This window comes from Ictidomys tridecemlineatus, chromosome 5, assembly GCF_052094955.1.
Source record: "Ictidomys tridecemlineatus isolate mIctTri1 chromosome 5, mIctTri1.hap1, whole genome shotgun sequence".
NCBI classification, from domain to species: domain Eukaryota; kingdom Metazoa; phylum Chordata; class Mammalia; order Rodentia; family Sciuridae; genus Ictidomys; species Ictidomys tridecemlineatus.
The window spans coordinates 103,848,893-103,870,487 of record NC_135481.1 but is presented as its reverse complement, the minus strand read 5'-3'; the positions used below and the strand labels follow the sequence as shown (position 1 = coordinate 103,870,487).

The 21,595-nt window shown below is 36.6% G+C and overlaps 1 pseudogene; it reads left to right on the top strand.

Moving 5' to 3' along the window:
* The first annotated feature begins 19,996 nt into the window (after nt 1–19,996).
* On the top strand, nt 19,997–20,543 carry LOC101972457 (proteasome subunit beta type-3 pseudogene; annotated as a pseudogene).
* Nucleotides 20,544–21,595: the final 1,052 nt, after the last annotated feature.

The following is a 21,595-nucleotide window of genomic DNA, read 5'->3' as shown; positions in this document are numbered from 1 at the left end:
TAGCACTAAAGGAAGGGACTATCTGTATCTTCCAAGGCTGTTCACTGCACAAACATTCTTGGAAAGATAATCTGGAACAAAGCTTGTTTGCTCAAAACAGGAGCAGAAAAATGAGACCCATGAAGAACGGTCACCCAACACCAAGCTGTGAGCTTCTCCACATAATTACTTTTCATGTACAACTAAGTACATAATTTACCAACCAGCAATGGGGAGTTGTTAAAAACGTTTGAGAGGGAAACTTACTTTAAAAAAATAGTTGAAAAGTATCAATGAGATTCAAAAATTGGTTGAAAAGTAGACTGAAGAGAGAGTAGTAATTATACATGTAATTCATCCAGATGTGAAGTAATTCTAAAATATTTTTTATGTCATTTGCATTTATCATAACTCACTAGGTGAATTTTTTTTGTTCTCTTTGAATTCAGATCATAAGTTACACTAGCTATTTCCCACATCCTATCATATATATGGTAGGGATCAAATAAATATACCTGATGACTTAATCTAAGGATTGCTATGGATAAGTGGATAGTTTTTTTAGTGACTAGTTACAGGAACACAGACTAGGAAGATCTAAATTTATTGATAATTCCTTTTTTAATATTTAGTTGTAGGTGAACACAATATATTTTATTTTATGTGGTGCTGAGAATCGAACCCAGTGCCTCACGCATGCTAGGAGAGAGCTCTACCTCTGAGCCACAATCCTAGCCCCAGATAATTCTTCTTTATTTATATCATACCCAGTAAAAGTAAACTCTCTCTACCTTTTTGATTTTAAAATATTTTTTCCTATTTCTATGAAGATTATTGGCATTTTGATGGGGATTGCATTCAATCTGAAAATCCATATGGGTAGCATGGACATTTTAACATTAATTCTTTACCAATAATGAACTTGCTAAGAAAATAATCTTTAATATTATGTTTTTTTAATGAATACTTGTCTATGAAAGTTACATTACATTTATGAAGAGCAATATCTAAGCTTTTTTTGACATATAATTCCAAACAGCCAGCCTATAAAACGGTCAACCTTCAAGGTGTGATGGTGGTACTTTTTTTCAGAGACTTGGAAGCTGAACTTTTTTTTATATATAACTTGTGTTATTTTATCAAGGATAGCTAAACTGTGTAGCTTCTTTGTAATTGCACACCATTGCTAGAAATTGGATTTTCAATATTGATGCTTCCCATTCTTAATGTTGCAGTCATGTTTCCTTTTAATTAATTAGAAAAATAGTGTTTGTTATAAGAAAATGCCTAAAGCAAAACTTGATTCCAGATACCAATCAAAGGGAGAGGCAAAGCCTTCAGTGCTCATTGTGGAAACGATCTTTTTGAAGGTCAATGCCACAGACGAGGCTGCAGTGACTTTTGCTGTTGTTTTCCTTACTAGAGTCAGCACTCTTGTTTAGAAGCAAATGACAGCATCTCTTACTTAAGTTTAAAAGTTAACCTTTGCCAAATGTCTACAGAAATAATTAACAATATTATCTCAGTCAATTTAGCTAATTAAGCTTCTGCTACATCTCTGTGATCTCTTCTCATTCCATCAAGGATTTTGGAACCTCAGAAAAAGAAAAGAGAAATTGTCGTGGAAGCTGTCTGGCAGAATTGAGGTGAAAGGTTGAATAAATCTAGACAAATAAGTTCTGGAAATTTCACTGTGGTATATTACTTCTTGTATCAGGAAATTTCAGTACCTTTAGAATGGAACAGACTCCACTGTATTGAGCTTATGCTGGGGTGTGTGAGTTGTTGTTACCCCTGTTTACTCTGACTTTCCCCATTTTAGAATTAGTTGTTCATGTTCTATACCTAATCCATATCTTTCTCATTAAACTTTCAATGAATTAATCATATTTAAAGTTTCAGCTCCTCTAAACATTAGTCCTGATGATTTCTCTGAGCCTCGTTTTCATTGCACACTTGTGGTTTTCCAGGGTCTAGGGAAGGGTGAAGACAGAGTTATTACATTCCAGTCCTTATCTAAAATTCTTTGCCAATGTGTCTTTCTTTACCGATTTAACTAATAAATACGATGAAATTAAATACTAAAAAGTTTAACATTCTACTTTTCATAAATGTCAAAACCAAATCTTTCACATTAGGGTGGAAGTGGTAAGGTTTTCTGATATTATATAAATATGGAAGTGTATATGTGAATGTTGACAATTTGTATAAATCGTGTCAGAAATGAGAAAAAATGAAGTCGATTTATGTCCGTGTGTTTAAGATTCCTGTAATTTTGTAAGAGGAAGTGATAAAATTTTGTACAAATTTATTCATGATGAGACCTCACATAATGTCATTTTGTAGCCCTGATTTTTTTTACATAAATTTTAATGTTGTTAATTCTTGACTCTTCCTTTTCTATTGGAAAGTATTATTGCTTTTTCCTGGTGAAAGACCCCAAGGGGATTGGAAAGAAGTATTCTCTTCAGCTCCTCTTCTCCATGTGTGAAATGCTTGCCATTGTCAACAGGATCCAGTGCCACAGCCGCTGTCACATTTTATAGACACCACTGTGTACAATTTATGAGGTTTACATAAAAGTTATGTGGAGTAAATCACTGGCCTCTATCTTTGCTTGGTATCATCTTTGCATTATTTATGAGCAAAGAACAATACATCATGCTGGACTCGGTGTTAGACAGCTATAATTCACCTAGTAAAACATCATTTTCCTTGAGAGCCTGATGCTAGTGTGAAGAGGCAACTCCCTCTATTTGAGAAGAGCCGTGCAGCATGTTTCAGATAATACATCACAAGGATCCTGACTGCACCCATTATTCATGATCAGTTTAAGATGTAGCACAACCCATGAAGGAATAGGCTTTCTCAAGAAGGCCTTCTGCAAGGAAGACCGCTTTGCCTGTTCATCCTCTGGAACCACACTGTTGGAATCCATTAATTTATTCAACACATTTTTGATGAGTCTCACTATGTCCCAGACACTGGTCAAAGAGCTTAGATTGCTTCAGTGAAAAAAAAAATTTTTTTAAAAGGAAACAAAAATTATGGTCTTAGCCTGGGACCCTCCAAACAAGATTATGCAATAAGAGCTTGAAGATATAAATTTTAATTTGGGAAAGAATCCCAAATAACTGAAGTAGGAAAGGACAGAGTAAGATAGAGAACTAGAGGAAAGTTAACTCAAGGTTGCCTCATTGAGCTGATTGCAGCTTAGTGAGCAACTAGAGTACAATTACACTAGGAAACTTCAGAAGACCACGGGTACCTCCGAATTGCTCACCTGAGAAATATAAGAGCAATTTTCATCCCAGTGACTAAGGGTTGTCCCATGGAAAATTAGTTTTCTTCTGCATATATACAAATGGCTGAGCAAATCTTTTACAGGTATCTCGATTGGAAATAGCAGATAAAGAGACCAAAAATGAAAGATTTGCAGTAAAAATAAGACAAGATGCAATCCAATTATACCTGCACTAATTTCTATGCCACAGCAATAATTGGAATGAAAAAAACAGCTTAAAAGATGTGAATTGAACACAAGTGGTGGCCAAAGCAGTTCCTGATCTTAAGAATCTTACAGTCTATCTGTTCAATTAGCTTTTTTAAAACTTTTTATTCTACTTTGTTGCAAATGACAGCAGAATGCATTACATTTCATATTACACTATAGAACACAATTTTTCATATCTCTGTTTGTACACAAAGTATACTAAAACCATTCGTGTCTTTATACATATACCTAGGGTAGTGATGTCCATCTCATTCCACCATCTTTTCTACCCATTTGCCCCCCTCCCTTCTCCTCCCACCTCTGTACCCTATCTAGATTTCATCTAATCCTCCCAAGATCTCCCTCAAACCCATCATGAATCAGCATCCTTAAATCAGAGAAAGCATTCAGCATTTGGTTTTTTGGGAATTGGCTAACTTTCCTTAGAATTTATTCTCTACCTCCATCCATTTACTTGCAAATGCCATGATTTTATTCTCTTTTATTGCTGAATAATATTCCATTGTGTATATATACCACATTTTCTTTATCCACTCATGTGTTGATGGGCATATCGGTTGGTTCCACAGTTTAGCTATTGTAAATTGTGCTACTGTAAACATTGATGGGGCTGCCTACATGTAGTATGCTGTTTTTAAGTCCTTTGGGTATAAATTAAGGAGTAGGATAGCTGGATCTAATGATGGCTCCATTCCAAGTTTTCCAAGGAATCTCTAGATTGTTTTCCATATTGGCTGCACCAATTTGCAGTCCCACCAGCAGTGTATAAGTGTGCCTTTTTCCCCACATCCTCACCAACATTTATTGATGCGTGTATTCTTAAAATAGCTGTCATTATGACTGGAGAGAGATGAAATCTTAGAGTAGTTTTGATTTGCATTTGCCTAGTTGCTAGAGATATTTAACTTTTTTATATATATTTGTTGATTGATTGTATATCATCTTCTGTGAAGTGTCTGTTCAATTCCTTGGCCCATTTCTTGATTGGGTTATTTGGCATTTGGTTTTTGATTTTTGTGTTTTTTGGTGTTAAGATTTTTGAATTCTTTATATATCCAACATATTAGTGCTCTATGGGATGTATACGTGGTAAAAATTTGCTCCCCAAATGTAAGCTCTCTATTCACCTCACTAATTGTTTCTTTTTCCAAGAAGAAAGTTTTTATTTTGAATCCATCCCATTTATTGATTCTTGATTTTATGTCTTGTGCTATAGGAGTCTTGTTAAGGAAGTCTGGGCCTAATCTGACATGATGGAGATTTGGGCCTACTTTTTCTTCTAATGCGAAGTGTCTCTAGTTTAATTAGTAGGTCCTTGATCCACTTTGCATTGAGTTTTATGCATGGTGAGAGATGGGGTTTAATTTCAATTTGTTGCATATGGATTTCCAGTTTTCCCAGCAATACTTGTTGAAAAGACTATCTTATCTCCAATGTATGTTTTTGGCACCTTTGTCTAATATAAAATAACTGCAATTATGTGGGTTATTCTCTGTATCCTCTATTCTGTACCATTGGTCTGCAAGTCTATTTTGGTGCAAATACCATGCTGTTTTTGTCACTTTAGCTCTGTAGTATAGTTTAAGGTCTGGTACACTGATGCCACCTGCTTCACTTTTTTTTGCTAAGGATTGATTTAGCTATCCTGGGTCTCTTATTTTTCCAGATGAATTTCATGACTGCTTTTTCTATTTCTGTGAGGAATGTCCTGGGACTTTGATTGGGATTGCATTAAAGCTGTATATTGCTTTTGGTATTATGGTCATTTTTAACAATATTAATTCTGCCCATCGAAGAACAAGCTAGGACTTTCCAAATTCTAAGGTCTTCTCTAACTTCTTTCTTTAGCGTTCTGTAGTCTGTAGTTTTCCTTGTAGAAGACTTTCATCTCTTTTATTAAGTTGATTCCCAAGGTTTTTTGTTTTGTTTTGTTTGTTTTTAAGGCTATTATAAATGAGGTAGTTTCCCTCATTTCCCTTTCAGAGGATTTGTCACTGGTATACAGAAATGCCTTGATTTATGGCTGTTGATTTTATATCCTGCTACTTGCTAAATTCATTTACTAGTTCTAGAAGTTTTCTGGTGAAATTTTTGGGGTCTTCTAGGTGTGTAATCATATAGTTGGCAATTAATGCTCATTTGAGTTCTTCTTTTCCTATCCATATCCCTTTAATTTTTTTGCATCTAATTGCTCTGGCTGGTGTTTTAAGAACTGTGTTAAATAGAAGAGTGAAAGAGGGCATCCCTATCTTGTTCCAGTTTTTATAGGGAATGCTTTCAATTTTTCTCCATTTAGAATGATGTTGGCCTGGGGCTTAGCGTAAATAGCTTTTATGATGTTGAGATATATTCCTATTATCCCTAGTTTTTCTATGTTTTGACCATGAAGGGGTGCAGTATTTTGTTGAATGCTTTTTCTGCATCTATTGAGATGATCATATGATTCTTACCTTATAATGTGATGAATTACATGATTTCAAATGTTGAAACATCCTTGCATCCCTGGGATGACACTCACATGATTGTGGTGCATTATCTTTTTAATATTTTTTTATCCATTTTGCTACAAATTTATTGAGAATTTTTGTATCTATGTTTTTTTTTAAAGATTTTGGTCCAAAGTTTTCTTTCTTTGATGTGCCTTTGCCTCGTATTGGAACCAGGGTGATATTGGCCTCATAGAATGAGTTTGGAAGTGTTCCTTCTTTTTCTATTACATGGAATAATTTGAGGAGTATTGGTGTTAGTTCTTCTTTGAAGGTCTTATAGAACTCAGCTGTGTATCCATCTGGTCCTACCTAGACTTTTCTTGGTTGGAAGGCTTCTGATGGTATCTTCTATTCCATCACCTAAAATTGATCTGTTTAAATTGTGTATATCATCCTGATTCAATTTGGTCAAATCATATGACTCTAGAAATTTGTCAATGCCTTCAGTATTTTCTATTTTATTGGAGAAAAAATTTTCAAAATAATTTCTAATTATCATCTGTATTTCTCTAGTGTCTGTTGTGATATTTCCTTTTTCATCATGTATGTTAGTAATTTGAGTTTTCTCTCTCCTCCTCTTTATTAGCATGGCTAAGGATTTGTCAATTTTATTTATTTTTTCAAAGAACCAACTTTTTATTCTCTCGATTTTTTCAATTGTTTCTTTTGTTTCAACTTCATTGATTTAAGCTCTGATTTTAATTATTTCCTTCTTCTACTGCTTTTGATGTTGATTTGTTCTTCTTTATCTAGGGCTTTGAGATGTAATGGTAGGTCATTTATTTGTTGAATGTTTATTTATTTATTTATTTATTTATTTAAGGAATGAACTCCATGCAATGAACTTTCCTCTTAGTGCTGCCTTCAAAGTGTCCCAGAGATTTTGATATGTTGTATAGGTGTTCTCATTTACCTCTAAGAATTTTTAAATCTCCTCCTTGATGGCTTTTGCAACCCATTGTTAATTCAGTAGCATATTATTTACTCTCCAGGTGTTGGAGTGAACTTTATTTCTTATTTTATCATTGATTTCCAATTTCATTCCATTATGATGTGATAGAATGCAGGGTAGTATCTCTACCTTTTTGTATTTGCTAAGAGTTGTTTTGTGGCATAATATATGGTCTATTTTAGGGAAGGATCCATGTACTGCTGAGAAGAAAGTGTATTCACTCATTGAAGAATAAATTATATATTTCAGTTAACTCTGTTATTGATTATATTACTGAGTTCTATAGTTTCTTTTTTCAGCTTTTGTTTGAAAGATCTATCCAGTGGTGAAAGAGGTGTGTTAACATCACCTAGAATTATTGTGTTGTGGTCTATTTGACTCTTGAACTTGAGAAGAATTTGTTTGATGAACATAGATGTTCCATTACTTGGGAAATAAATATTTATAATTGTTATGTCCTGTTGGTGTATGAGTCCCTTGAGCAGTATGAAATGTCTATCTTTATCCCTTTTGATTAACTTTAGCTTGAAATCTACTTTACTTGTTATAAGTATGGAAATCCTTACTTGCTTCCACAGTCCACAGGAGTGATATAATTTTTCCAACTTTTCATCTTCAGTCTGTGTATGTCTTTTCCTATGAGATGCATCTTTGGAGGCAGCATATTGTTGATATTGTTGAGTCATTTTTTTATTATTCAATCTGCTAGCCTAAGTCTTTTGATTGGTGAGTTTAGGCCATTAATGTTCAGGGGTTTTTATTGAGATAAGATTTGTATTCCCAGCCATTTTTGTTTATTTTGGGTATTTAACGTGACTTGGTTTCTCCTTGATTAGTTTTTCCTTTAGTGTAATGCCTCCCTCGGCTGATTTTCATTGTTGTTTTTCATTTCCTCTTCATGGAATATTTTGCTGAGGATGTTCTGTAATGCAGGTTTTCTAATTGTAAATTCCTTTCAACTTTTGTTTATCGTGGAAGGTTTTTATTTCATCATCAAATCTAAAGCTTAATTTTGCAGGATATAAGATTCTTGGTTGGCATCCATTTTCTTTCAGAACTTGATATATGTTTTTCCAGGATTTTCTAGCTTTCAGAGTCTGGGTTTAAAAACCTGCACTTAACCTAATTGGTTTTCCCTGATATGTAATCTGATTCCTTTTTCCTGTGGCTTTTAAAAGTCTCTCCTTATTCTGAATGCTAGGCATTTTTATTATAATGTGCCTTGGTGTGGATCTGTTGTGATTTTGTACATTTGCCATCATGTAAGCCTCTTGTATTTGGTTTTCCAATTCATTCATCATGTTTGGTAAATTTTCTGATATTATTTCATTGAATAGATTGTTCATTCCTTTGGTTTGGAACTCTGTGCCTTCCTGTATACCAATAACTCTTAAATTTAGTCTTTTTATGCTATCTCATATTTCTTGAATGTTCTGCTTATGATTTCTTAATATTTTCACTGTGTGGCCTACATTCTTTTCAAGATTATATATTTTTTATTCTTTGTCTGAGGTCTTATAAGGGGCCTAATCTTTTGGTGATTTTTCAATTGAACTTTTAATTTGGTTTATTGTTTCTTTTACTTCAAAGATTTCTGTTTGTTTTTTTTCTTAGAACCTCTATCTACATAGTGCGGTAACGTTTTCTTCCTATATTTGATCTTTTGCTGCCTGTACTTGCTTTTTTATATCATTCTTTAATTCACAGAACATTTTAATTATGTACATCCTGAACTCCTTCTCTGTCATTTCTTCTGTTGTGTTGGCCATGGATTCTAATAATGTGTTTTCTTGATTTGTTCAAGAAACTTTCTTCCCTTGTCTATTCATGTTGACCCTGTGTCTTCCCTTCAAGCACTGTGGATCCATAGCATTACCATTTTTACCCTATAGGTTTATAGTGCCCCTATAGGGTTCTAATACCTCTTCTTTGAGGGTAAAGATAATGTTAACAGATCCCAATACACACAATATAGAACTTTAAATCAAATAGTTGCTATTAAGATGTTTACAGTTTGGTCACAGTATACAGAAATGGTGAATTCAATTATTATCTACAATATAATCAGTAGATTTGCAAACAGGTTTACAAAGGACCGGGGGTGAAATGTAGGACAATACACTGAAGAGGTAGGAGGTGAGGATATAGAGTTATTATATTTTAGGAAGTGTGAAGGAGCAATCTAAAGAAGAAGATTAGTAGCAGAAGAAAAAAGAGGAAGTAATTTGGAGTAGACTAGTAAGTGGGAAGACAGTAGAGTACATAAAACAAACACACATATATATTAAGAAAAAAAATTTTAATGTTAAATAGTAAAAATGGGGGAAAAGGGGGGAAAAGAATATACAACACAACTGTAATATACTATTCAGATATCCAAGTCCTCATATCCTAATTTATGCAAAGTATTGGTTTCACATATGTTGGTGATGTGAGGGCAGGATAATAAAAAGGGAGAAGAAGAAAAAAAATCTCAAAGCAAGAAACAAGGATAGGTTTGGTTGGAAATCAGTATCTTTCCTGTTTCCCTTCTCATCCAATAGGCAGGGTTGTCTGTTGTTAGCTGGTATCTCTGTTCTCAAGATGGTGAATGTTACCAGGGTGAGAGATTGGTGTTGGGTGCAGGGCACCTGGAGGTGGGGTGTGGCACCCAGTGGTCACCAAAGGGAGACTGCACCTCAAGGATCTCCTTTGGGACCTGCTCATGTGATGTGGGCACCTGGTCTTGTCTCCTTATCTTGCCTGTATACCTCATAGCTCCTGGTCTCTATGTTAATCTCTAAAGTTTCTCTCACTCATCTCCACCCTTTCTATTTCCTAATAAGGAACCTTTCTCTCTGGAGGTCCTGTGTGTTGGCTTTGGTGGTTGCATACCTTTTGGGGAGAACTATTTTGTATTGGGCAGTCACTGTGCTGGTTTAGCAGCTGCTGGGAAGAGGGGCAAGTAAGAAATAGGGTACTTGATCAGCCAGAGTTCCAAACTGGGAGTTGCCCCTACTAAAGATGGTGGGGAAGGTGACCCAAGATGGAGGCCATTGCTTTCAGCAATAGTGTGTCAGGGGTCTGTAGGGGAACTAGGCGATGGCTTTGGAAGGTGTATTCAGAGGTGAGCACTGTGGAATGCAGTGTTATGGCTCGCAGCTTGGAGCCTGTGCCATGTCCCCTGGTACAGGCAGGCTACCATTCATAGGGGATTGTCTCTATTGCTGCAAAATCCCAATATGGAGGCGACCAGGGGGGAGCCCTACTTTGGTAAATGTAGGTCCACACAAGAGTGGCAGCCAGAGTTTCTGAGCGTGGGTAGGGGCTGGGTGGAAGCAGCATCGGGATTCTGCTCGGTAGGTGGTTGAAACTTCTGCACAGGTGCTGATGCCAGTGGTCCTGCTTGGGTACCTGGTAGTCCTGCGAGAGCGAGTAGTTTGGAGTACTACTCTGATGCTGGGGCCTGGAGCCACGCATGGGCACAAGGCAGTGCTTCCTACAGAGGAGCAGCTGGAGGTTGGGAAGGCATCCTCTATTGCTCACATAGAATCAGTATTCTCACTAGTTGAGTCCCAAGTCATGGAGCGAGCAACACAGAATGATGCCTCCCTCTGGCCCACCATCTTGCATTCCTCAATGAGCTTTTATTCAATCCGCATACATCACAAAAGGGATTTCTAAAGAAAACCAGAAAACTAAATGAGAATGGTTGCACTCAAATAGAATTAGACCAATATGTAGCTTACACTCTTGTTATATACAAAGGATACAACAAATAATAAAAAATCAAATAAGAGCCTAAAACCATAGGTGTTAACTGCTAACGATTTCTTAATCCAGACTCTCCAACAAGAGGCAATAAAGTTTTTCAACCCTTAGCTCAAATTCGCATCCTCTTTTATAAAGATTGTAGAGTTCAGAGAAGATGGATCTAAAAAGGAATTTGGGGAGAGAGCTCTCAGGGACTTAGGAGTTTTTTACCCATACCTTAGAAAGGCTCAGAGGGACTCCACAATGCCAGGAAAGGCAGCTTCAGTGGGTTGTGCTGGAGTGATTTATCTGCTTTTAGTGAAACATGGAGTACATAGTAGACGGACAACATGCCTGAGAAGCCTAGGAGAATGACTGTAGTTTCATAACTTCTCTGATGGTAGAGAAAGGGAAATTGCTAATTTGGGGACAGCTTCTGTTCCCAAAATTTTCAGGTTATACTGGGAAGTACTGGAAAAATATCTATTGAAATTCTATCTAAGAAAAATGCCTGGAATGGAGTGGAGTCCTCCGCCAAAGGAATGTCTTGATTCTGAAGGAATCAAATAATAAATCACCAGCCAAAAAGATGCGTCCATTCACATAAAGGGAAAGATATTTGAAATATTTCCAGCAATGGAGGCAAAAAGAAGAATCTCTAGAAATTCCACAAAACTGCCTCATAGAAGAATGTTCCAGGTTAAATATCTCCTAAATGTATAAATTCTCCACTCTGAAGAATCTTAAGGACCCAAAGTACTTCTGTGTAGAACCCTGTAAGTTGCACCATAACTATTATAAAATGGAGACAGGAAGCATTATTTTTTCACACTTATACCAGGTGGGTCCTTGCAAGGCCTACCATGGAACCTACAGAAAGCAAAAGAGTAAGAAGAAAATAAGAGATCTTTAAAAATAAAAAATAAAAAAATAAACTCCTGGACACATACTCAGTGATTGTTCACCAGTAGTTAACAGTGAGAACTTTTGGTAATGAATGTCTGTTAATAGCTGCCCCTGTACATCTTCTAGATCTTAGTATCAGGAATGCACATAATTAAAGGTAAAAAAAAAGGATATAAAAGAAAGAGGAAGATAAAAAGATTCATAAACAAAATAGTACGAACTTTAAGAGTCGGGTGAAGTCAGTTATCCAGCAGCCAAAGAGAAACCTAAGATTTCTGACTGAAGAGAGTGTTTTAAGAAGTCAATAGCTGGCTCACCTTCGTGGCCACGTGTAAGCCACATGAGGGAGTGTAAGATCTTAAACAGTCCACATGCATCTTTCCTCACAGTCTCTGAATTCTTAAAGAATGCAATGTGGCAACTTTTCCTCCTGAATATGGAAATTGTGGATGGAAGCAGCAAATGCAACTGATTTCAAAGAGTTCAAATGAAGATCTTTTATCACCCCTCTGAATCTGCTGTCTTGCCATAATTCTTCAAAATCAAGAGAAGCTGGAGAGACTTCACTAGATGATACACCATGCGTGTCGATAAATGAAATCAAAGAAACCAGCTGAAAAATGAGAACTTAGGCAATCAACAATTTTTTTTTCCTTTGTGACATCAAATGACTAATTTGAGTCATTTTTTCTGAAATTATAGGGTGTCACGGCAGGAACTGTGTCAGCCAGGGTATAGTATGGAATGCACTCTAAACAGACAGGATTTAACTAGAACCTGTTGCACAGACTTAATGATGTGAGCAGACAAATTTAGTCAGCTGAGAGAATCATCTCCTGTTTTATCCTAGAAATTTTAGGTATATCAGATGCTCCAAAGACATACACAGCTCCAGGTCTTGCATACCAAGAGGTTTCGCTACTACCAACTTTCTCTAAAAGGAAAATGTTAGCAAAGTTTTGCAAGGAGAGAATTTCCACTTGTTCTAAAGACTTTGCTCTGGGGTTCAGATAATGGATGATTAACAGGCCCTCAAGTAAGAAGAGTGTTGTATATACAAAGCAGGGTAGGAAAGGGAAAGTGATGGAAAGTGTTTTCACCTGCACACAGAGAAGAAAATTGACCACATTTTTCTTTTGGAAGCAAAAAAAATACCTAAAATACAAAAGACTAGGAATCACAAATCTTGACAATTTGCTATTTTATATTAATTCTATTATTCAGTAAATAGCTTTCCTTTAAATTTATAGCTTCCTATTGCAGTGTGAAACTCTACACAGAGGCAATAAATAACAGAATTAACTGATTAGTGTAATTTCAATTTACTTTAATATACCAACTCTCTGGTGTGAAATATTCACAGTTCAAGACCAGTATAGACTAAACAGGTCCAGTAAATATTATCAAATCCCAAATCTGATTTTACAGATGAGAAAGAAGAAGAGCTCATTAAATTGGGTGTCTCTCAATTTTAATATCTTACCATATAGATCTTCATAGTTTTTTTTATCACTTTACTTTCTTTTTAGCTCATGTTTTCCCTTATATGGAAATTTCATTTTATAGGCTGTTAGAATTAAAATCCAACACCATGAGCCTTTGCTCATTGCATCTGGGTTTCTAGTCCTTGTTTCCAAATTATATTTAAATCAAAAATGAATTAGCCCACAAAAATCATGATCTTGCATGATGTGAACAATTGAGCTTCACTCATTTGCTTTGCACTGAGAATATAAGACTCCTTTTCTAGTAGTCACATCCCTGAAAAACCTCTGTAGGAGAAAGGAGAGAGAAAGCAAAATAATTTTTGGTGCCTTTAAGTTTTAGAACAGAGCTGAAGTAAAGGTGTTAGTGATGGTAAGTTATATATGCAAGAGCAGCAAACCCCATGGGGCTACCCATCCTTCCTCTTATTGGAATCACTATCTTCTGGAAAACAATGAATAATCATGATCATGAAAAAAATCTATTCAGCATTTATTTTGTTCCAGGCACCATGTGAAGTATGCTACATACTTTACCTCTTTTAACCCTCAGAATAATTCCACAGGTTACTAGTTACTATCATCATAATTATCTAATGGTTAAGAAAACAGGATGTTCACAGAGAAGAAAGAAAATTAGCCAATTATATGGTCAGTGTCATGGACTGATTTGGTCCCATTAAATTCATATGTTGAAACCCAAGTCCCAGTGTGATAATATTTACAGGAGGGGGCTTTGGGAGGTAATGGATCATGAGAGCAGAGCCCTTGTTACTGCGATTAGTCCTTGATGAGAAGGATGTCTGAGAGCTGGCTAGCTGTCTTCCTGCAATGCGAACATTTGAGAAGTCACCTGTCTGGAACCTGAGGTTTCCTGCCTTACCTAGACTGCACACCCTTCACCTCCTGTCCCTGGGGTTTACTATTAATTTAAAGGGACAATGATCTGCTTGAAGGTATGAAAGTAGTTAATTCTCCTTGGGAAAACCTTTGACCAAGGAAAGATTGGAGCCTGCGTATAAATTCTTTATCCATCACTCTGTGAAATATCTGCTTTTTGATGCAATTTTACAGCCTTTCAGAGGATGGCTATAAGAAATGTATAGAATCTAATGCATATGAAGCAATTTGATACAGGGCACGTGAGTCCTATATAGCTCTTAGAAAGGCTAGAATTAAAGGGAATAGAACAGTTGCAAATTATCTCATTCCATAGCATTAAAGTGGGTGCCTCAAGAATATGCCCAGAAACTCTACAATCTTAAGAAACTATATAGTTCCCATCAAATTCAGTGCACAGTAGTGAGGTGAGTGCTTCTCGTAAGCTTTTCTGGAGTCTAGCTCAGACCTCCTGCCCTCCCACGCTGCTACCTGCCCAATTCTCTGGGGAACAAGAATGCAGAATTTACCTTACAAGTATATGGAGGTGGGCTGCAGTCTGGCATAGAAGACCTTAGATTCAGGGAGGTGAGGATGCTGAGTTGGCTAAAGACAATGAAGCGCATAGGAATATGGAAATTTGATCTTGACATGGGTCCTGATTGATCCTTGGCCAACCGGACATCTACAAGGGATGCTGAAATAATATTAGAGTCTAAAAAACTTACAGAAGTTTCAGAATCCACTGTATTATAATGAAGTAGAGAAAAAATTATATACCAGAATTAATATAAGGAAACATATGTAAATAGAAAAAAAAAACACTTTGATACTCCATTGGGGGTTAGGGTAGCACAGGTCATTGAGCAACATAGTGACAGACCAGGAGAGAATCATTAAGTCTCTTCCAAGGAGGGAAGACATGATCCTGGCAGGGTTCCTGGTATGTTAAATGAATGGAAATATGGAGGCCATACCACCACAAGTTCTCCTCAACTATGTCCCCAAAATGCTTTTGTCTTTCATCTAAATCAGTGTTGAACACAGATTTAAGAATCTCCCTTTGAAGCATCACCAGTCCTTGGTCTGTCTGAGGTACCCACACAACTCAAATCCAGTTCTGCATTCATGAGAACACAATCCATCAGTCAGCAGTGTCTCAGCAGGAAAACAAATGGAGCCTCTGTTTCAGATCACCTCGTGTATTAAGAAGCCAGCTTCCAAACAAAGTCTGTTCTGAGGTCCCAGGGCCTCTTTGAACTTCAGCAGCCAAGGACTCAGCCAGCAGCACTTCAGAAACTGACTCCCAACTCTGTGTCTGTTATCTTTAATTTATTCACAGAATCCTTTATCTTTCTATTTGTACATTACTTTAATCAATTAAGACCATTAGGTCCTTTTGACAAGTGAGTAAATATGTATTACCTAGATTCAAGATTTTTAAATACAAAATGTTTAATTAAAAAGGCAAGGAAAGTCCCCAAGAGGTATTACGATTTATGCTGCTGGGGGAAAAAAAAACATATATATATATATTCTGGAGAGGTGAAATTATGGAGACAAAAAAGGGTCAATTGTTGTCACAGTTTGGGGGTGATGGAAAGGTGGCACACAGAAGGATTTGCCATTACGGTACTGTAGTTTCATTAAACTAATGAAATGGTGGACACATGTCATTATAAATTTGTTAGATTCCATAGAATATACAATTCCTAAGAACAAACATTTAAGGTAAACTGGGGACTTTGAGTTATTATGATGCATCAATGTAAGTTCATCAGATGTAAGAAATGTACCCAATTAGAAGAATATTCATAACGGGGGGGGGGCTGTGCATGTGTGGGGCCAGGGTATATATGGGAAATCTCTGAACCTTCTTAATTTTGTTATGAATCTAAAACTACTCTGAAAATAAAATACTTTTTTTAAAAGGAGGAGAAATGGGAAATACCAGACCTTGAGCCAGCACCAGTTAGGAGGTAAACTGAGATTCTAGTAGTAAGCTAAGAGCAATACTGGGGGTTATGTAATGGCAACTCAGAATTGCCTTCTGGCTTCCAGCAAAGACAAATGATGATGTTCTATAAAGAACAACTTTCTCAGTGTAGACCTTCAGCCTTCCCAAAGTTTAAACTCAGTCAAATATAAATTCGCTAACAAACATTTTTGAATTTACAAGAAAACAGAACATCATGACTGAAAGTCAACAAAACCAAAAGATGAAAAGACACAGTACTGGTCCCTAAAATAGTCAGACATGGGCAGTCATGGGAAATATCAGGTACAGACTATCTTTGTCTAAATATTTGTGACAAACAATAGAATTAAGAGAGTAGACATATTAATTTTAAAACCCTGAAGTTTTATAAATGCAAAATATAATTAGTTGAAATTAAAACTCAACTTGTAGAGCAGAATAGACATATCTGAATAATGTTTATTGAACTAGTAGTTCTGCATATATTACAGCACAGAGAGATAAAAATATGACAAATAGGAGAGTTGATAAATATTGAGAACAGAAATAAATCTAAAATATGCCTAATGAGAATCCTAAAAGAGAGAATGAGGATTAAGCAATATTTGAATATATAGTGACTGAGAATTGTCTTTTACTGTTTTTTCTGCTTGGTATATATTGTTTATTTTTTGATTTGGGAATTAATAAATCAAAAAATAAACAATATATACCAAGCAGAAAAAACAAAAAGAACTCCATGAATAAACAACTTGAAATGATACTGCAAAACATTAAGGAAAGAATTAAATATTAAGACTAGTTCAGGGGCTGATGTTGTAGCTCATTCGAGCACTTACCTCGAATGTGGAAGGCACTAGGTTCGATCCTCAGCACAACATAAAAAATTAAATAAAAGGTATTGTGTCCATCTATGACTAAAAAAAAATTTTAAAAAAAGACTAATTCAAAAGAAAAGGACAATCATTTTAAAAAGATTGCTAACTTTTCCACAGCAATTATTATATCATAATATAATCAAAATAATGAAAGATAAAATCATTCAGAATTACATACCTGGCAAAAATAGAGAACCTCAGAGAAAAAAAGACTACCTCTGAAGTAAGATATTAATTTAGGAAAGATTATAAGCAAAGTGTAGATAAGAGATAAACTGATCAAACCTTATCCTGGAAATTAATGGCTAATTATTTTCTAAAAATGGTAGAATTAAAATAGAGAATGGAAATAATCTCAGTTATAGTACTAAGATGTGTTACTTTGGAGAGGGTACATAAATATTGATTAACTTTAGAACTCTTCAAGGATATGTGGTAAAATGTTAAAGGCAATCACTGCCATTTCCCATGTGCTGGAACTGGCTAGAAAGGACCAATAATCTTCTATTCACCTCACACCAATTTCTTTGCCCACTTGCAACAATTCTTTCACATACCCTGATAAAGGATGCTGCATCAGTGCCAGGAGCCCAGGAGAGATGCTTACAGCTTATGGGCATCCTCTGGCACCAGCTCAGACCTTGAAGTTAGCCTGATCCTGCCATAGCCAGTTTAGTAACAGGGAGCTCTCCCCTGTCAATAGGATCTGATGGGGAATTTCATATGCGCTAACTGTGGTCCATTTCCCTGTTCATTCAAGGAGGAATCGCGCCTTTATACAGCACATGCCACCACCCTTTCTTACAATACCATTACTGTATAGTGTATATTGTGATTGCTCATTTTTATATTTGCCTTTCAACCTTCCCAGCCTTTGCTAAGAGTGAACATAGAAGTTAGTCCTAGGAAAGACCTTATTGTTTCAGTTTCCCCTCTATCCCTTGCCCTACCTTCTGAGTATTACCTCTTGAATCATTTAACTGTCCTCGGTTTATAGACATTTGGGCCACACAATGTTTCTGCTTGTATCACAATCACCAGAGCATTAGAGATCTAAGGATCTTTATTTTTATGGAAATCATATAGTAGAGCAACAAAAACCAGACCAACTCATGAGGTTAACTACACTGAATGGCTTAGAGATCAGTGAAGAAGAAATATTAAGATATAATATTTGGATTATTTACTGACGCAAATTTTAGATGGATCTTATCATTCTGAGGATTTTTAAATTAAACTAAATTATCTGAATCCTGAACTGCCATTTTTCAGATACAAGGCCAGGGATGTTACTATGCCAGGTAATTATTGTGTGGGTCCTCAATTTTATTCTCTATTCTTCTCTGCTTGTTCTGTGTCCATGAGACTCCAGTCTCATGATCTCTTCTGAGTTTTGGTTAAATTTAGCAAATGCAGATCACTAGCAGGAGCTGTGAGCAAAAGGGAAGATGAGATTGCAATGTTGATTCTCGTGACTTCTTACCCTGGGGCTCACACAAGGCTGGATTTCCTAGAACTAAAGCCACAGTCCTATGGAGAAGTCTTCTTCAGGCAGCAACTGCACCCTCCACCTGCCCTTTCTGGGCCTAAGAGAATCAATAACTCCTACTGCTACCAGCTCCAGGGTAAGTACACCATCCGTGTGGTTACCTATATACTGACCATAGCTTTGTGAATATTCTCTATTAAACTCCGAAAATTTATTTTATATTACATGATGTTATTTTATTTATATTTGGGTGCTGGAGATTGAACCCAAGGGTACTCTACCACTGAGTTGCATCCCCAACCTTTTTTGCTTTTATTTTAAATCAGGGTCTCATTAAATTGCCCAGGCTGCTATTGAACTTGTGATGCCGCTTCCTCAGCCTCTCAAGTAACTGGAATTACAGCTGTGTGCCACTTATCTGGATTTTTTATTTTATTTATTTTTTTAAACTCTGTGAATTAAGCAATTTTGGGTAGCATGTGTTTCCTACAGGACCCTGATGGATACTGCTACCCATGGCATTTTTGCTTTCTTTTTATTTCTGAAAGAGTGCTAACACAGGGCCACACTGGCTTATCCTGTTGTTACCAAGGGCAGAAACATTTGTAATTAATTGTCTTCTGGTAAAAAGAGTGAAGCTTCCCATGAAGAATGCATTGAGGGTTTTGTCCCATGGAGACAGCTTTTTGTCAGTGATATGTGGACGACTGGACCAGTGATATGTGGTGTCGCTCAGGCAGCCATCTCGTCTGCCTTCTCTGTAAGGACTCTTTCAACATAAGTCTAACACTTAACAGCATCCCTCTTCCATAGGCACTTAAGGACTTTTCTCTAAGTCTGCGCATGTTCTCCCTTCCATAGAAATGAGATCAAACATGAACCTGAAATTAAAAAAAAAAAAAGTGATTAATTGTTCCTTTTCTATCGAACTTTTTCTCAATACGAGGACATTAGAAAATTCTAAAAAGAATATAGAGATTATAATTTCACATTGTTTTGCTCTTTGATGTCATCTTTAGAAGGGTGAATTATTGTATGCTGTTGTATTAAGCAGCTACTGCAAAAGATAGATTTTTCTGAGCTAAACGGCCGCAACCACTGAATTTCATCATTTATTAGGTTTATTTTTTCCTCTTGCTTGCTGTTTTTGTCTTAAATATTATGGTTTTCTCCCCAACATTGTTCTACCACCTCTCCTGAATATCAATCGTGTGATATGAGCAAAAGGGGGTGTCATTGACCTTTCTCTCCCAATTCCAAGGCATGCCCAATCACAATGATTTCCTTTTGTGACAGTCATTGTTTCTAGAATGACATTATCAGAATGTGACTCTGTCCTAACCAAAGCAATTGATTTGTTCTGCTAAAAGAAAATTGTAATGAATCTAGTTCTCTAATTCTTATTTGCTTATGTTCATGATTGTAGGACCAGACAGCAGTCTAGACCAAAAATGGTTCAGAATTCTTTGTTCTATCACACAGCAGGTTGTATTTATAGCCAGTGATCTACAGAAAACAGGAGTAAGATCTAGAGATAGCCCAACTGTTTATAGCACTCATCTGTCTTATTTCAGCATAATTTTACAGTGTGATTGGCTGAGACTCAGCTGCTTGTTAGAATAGATTGTGGTTTGCTTACACCATGTACAGAGAAACATTAAGGCCAGCTTCAGACTGGAACTGCAGCAGTGATCACGGTCCCAGTACACAGCAATCATGTCTATGATGGCTTATATCAGAAGGGCCATCATAATCATGAAGGAGAAGAACTGTGTGGCCATCGCTGCAGACAGGTGCTTCAGGGGGATCCAGGTGCAGCCCGCTGTACATTGGCCTGGCAGGGCTCACCACAGATGTCCAGACAGTTGCCCACACCTCGAGTTCCAGCTAAACCTATGTGAGTTGAAGGAAGGTCAGCAGATTAAGCCTTATACCCTCATGAGCATGGTGGCCAACCTCTTCTATGAGAAAAGATGTGGCCCCTACTACACAGAGCCAGTTATCACTGGGTTAAACCTAAGCCCTTCATTTGCTCTCTAGACCTCATTGGCTGACCTAAGGAGACCAACGACTTTAATAGTTAGTAGCACTTGTTCTGAGCAAATGTATAGATATGAAAGTCCTTCTGGGAGCCCAACATGGATCCAGAACACCTGTTTGAAACCATCTCCCAAGCCATGCTGAACACTGTGGACCGAGATGCAGTGTTAGGCATTAGAAGGACAAGATCACCACCAGAACACTGAAAGCCAAAATGGACTGACCCTGTTCACAGAATTTTCTTTTCCCTTTTATTTTTCTTTTGTTCCTTTTTAAAAAAAAAATTTTTTAAAGATTTTCTTTAAAAAAAAAAAGCCAGATTTAAAAGATGCAAAGGCAGGTTGGGGATATAGCTCAGTTAATAGAGTGCTTCCCTTGAATATACAAAGCCCTGGGTTCAATCTGCTGCAAAACACACACACACACACACACACACACACACACACACACACACAAATACAAAGGCAGCTTTAGGCCAAAGGTAACAGCTCAGATATGGCAAAAACAAAAACAAGATTTCCACCTGTATGAAAGACAAAAAGAAGCTTACCATTACCACCACGACCCTGGACTATGAAAAACCAAACTAAAGATGACACTGAATATAGTGGTCACAGAATAGAACCAACATCCCAATCAGACCACACTGAAGGACACTGTACTGGTGTTAATCTTAGTTACATGACTTGATAAATTGTTCTGATTTGGAGCTTTGGTGTTTGCTTTCAGTGTTACTAACAGGCCTTTCTGACAATTAACTGTCACCTCTCCCTCTGTTTCATTTGCCACCGTGTTAGTCTAGCTAGCATTGCTTTATATATTTCATTTCAACCTAAGCTACTTCTTATGAATGGGAAGTTTGTGGGGAGACCAATGAAACTTGAAAATTAAGGTTGATTTTATACAAACTTCTAAGAGTTCCTCTATAATATGCCCATGAAATAGTATGTGAGCCTTAATGGCTAATTTTCTCACTACTTGGAGCTCATTTCTGCAGACTTCATATATATGCTCAAGAAGGCTGAACTGCTGGACATTTAATTCCTAGGTAAATGGGAAGTAATTGTACCTATTGATCCCTGTAAGAGTACATGGATGCGTGTGGGCTTGGAAAGATTTTTTCCTGCCAGAATGAGGAATGTGAAATAAATACAGTAGATTATTCCTTAAATGGTAGGCATTAGTCTTTCTTGGAACTTATTTGTTATTCTCTGGGCTCACTAAGAAGTCTGATGCTGAAATATTTGGAATAGCAAAAATTGCAAGTTGACAGCA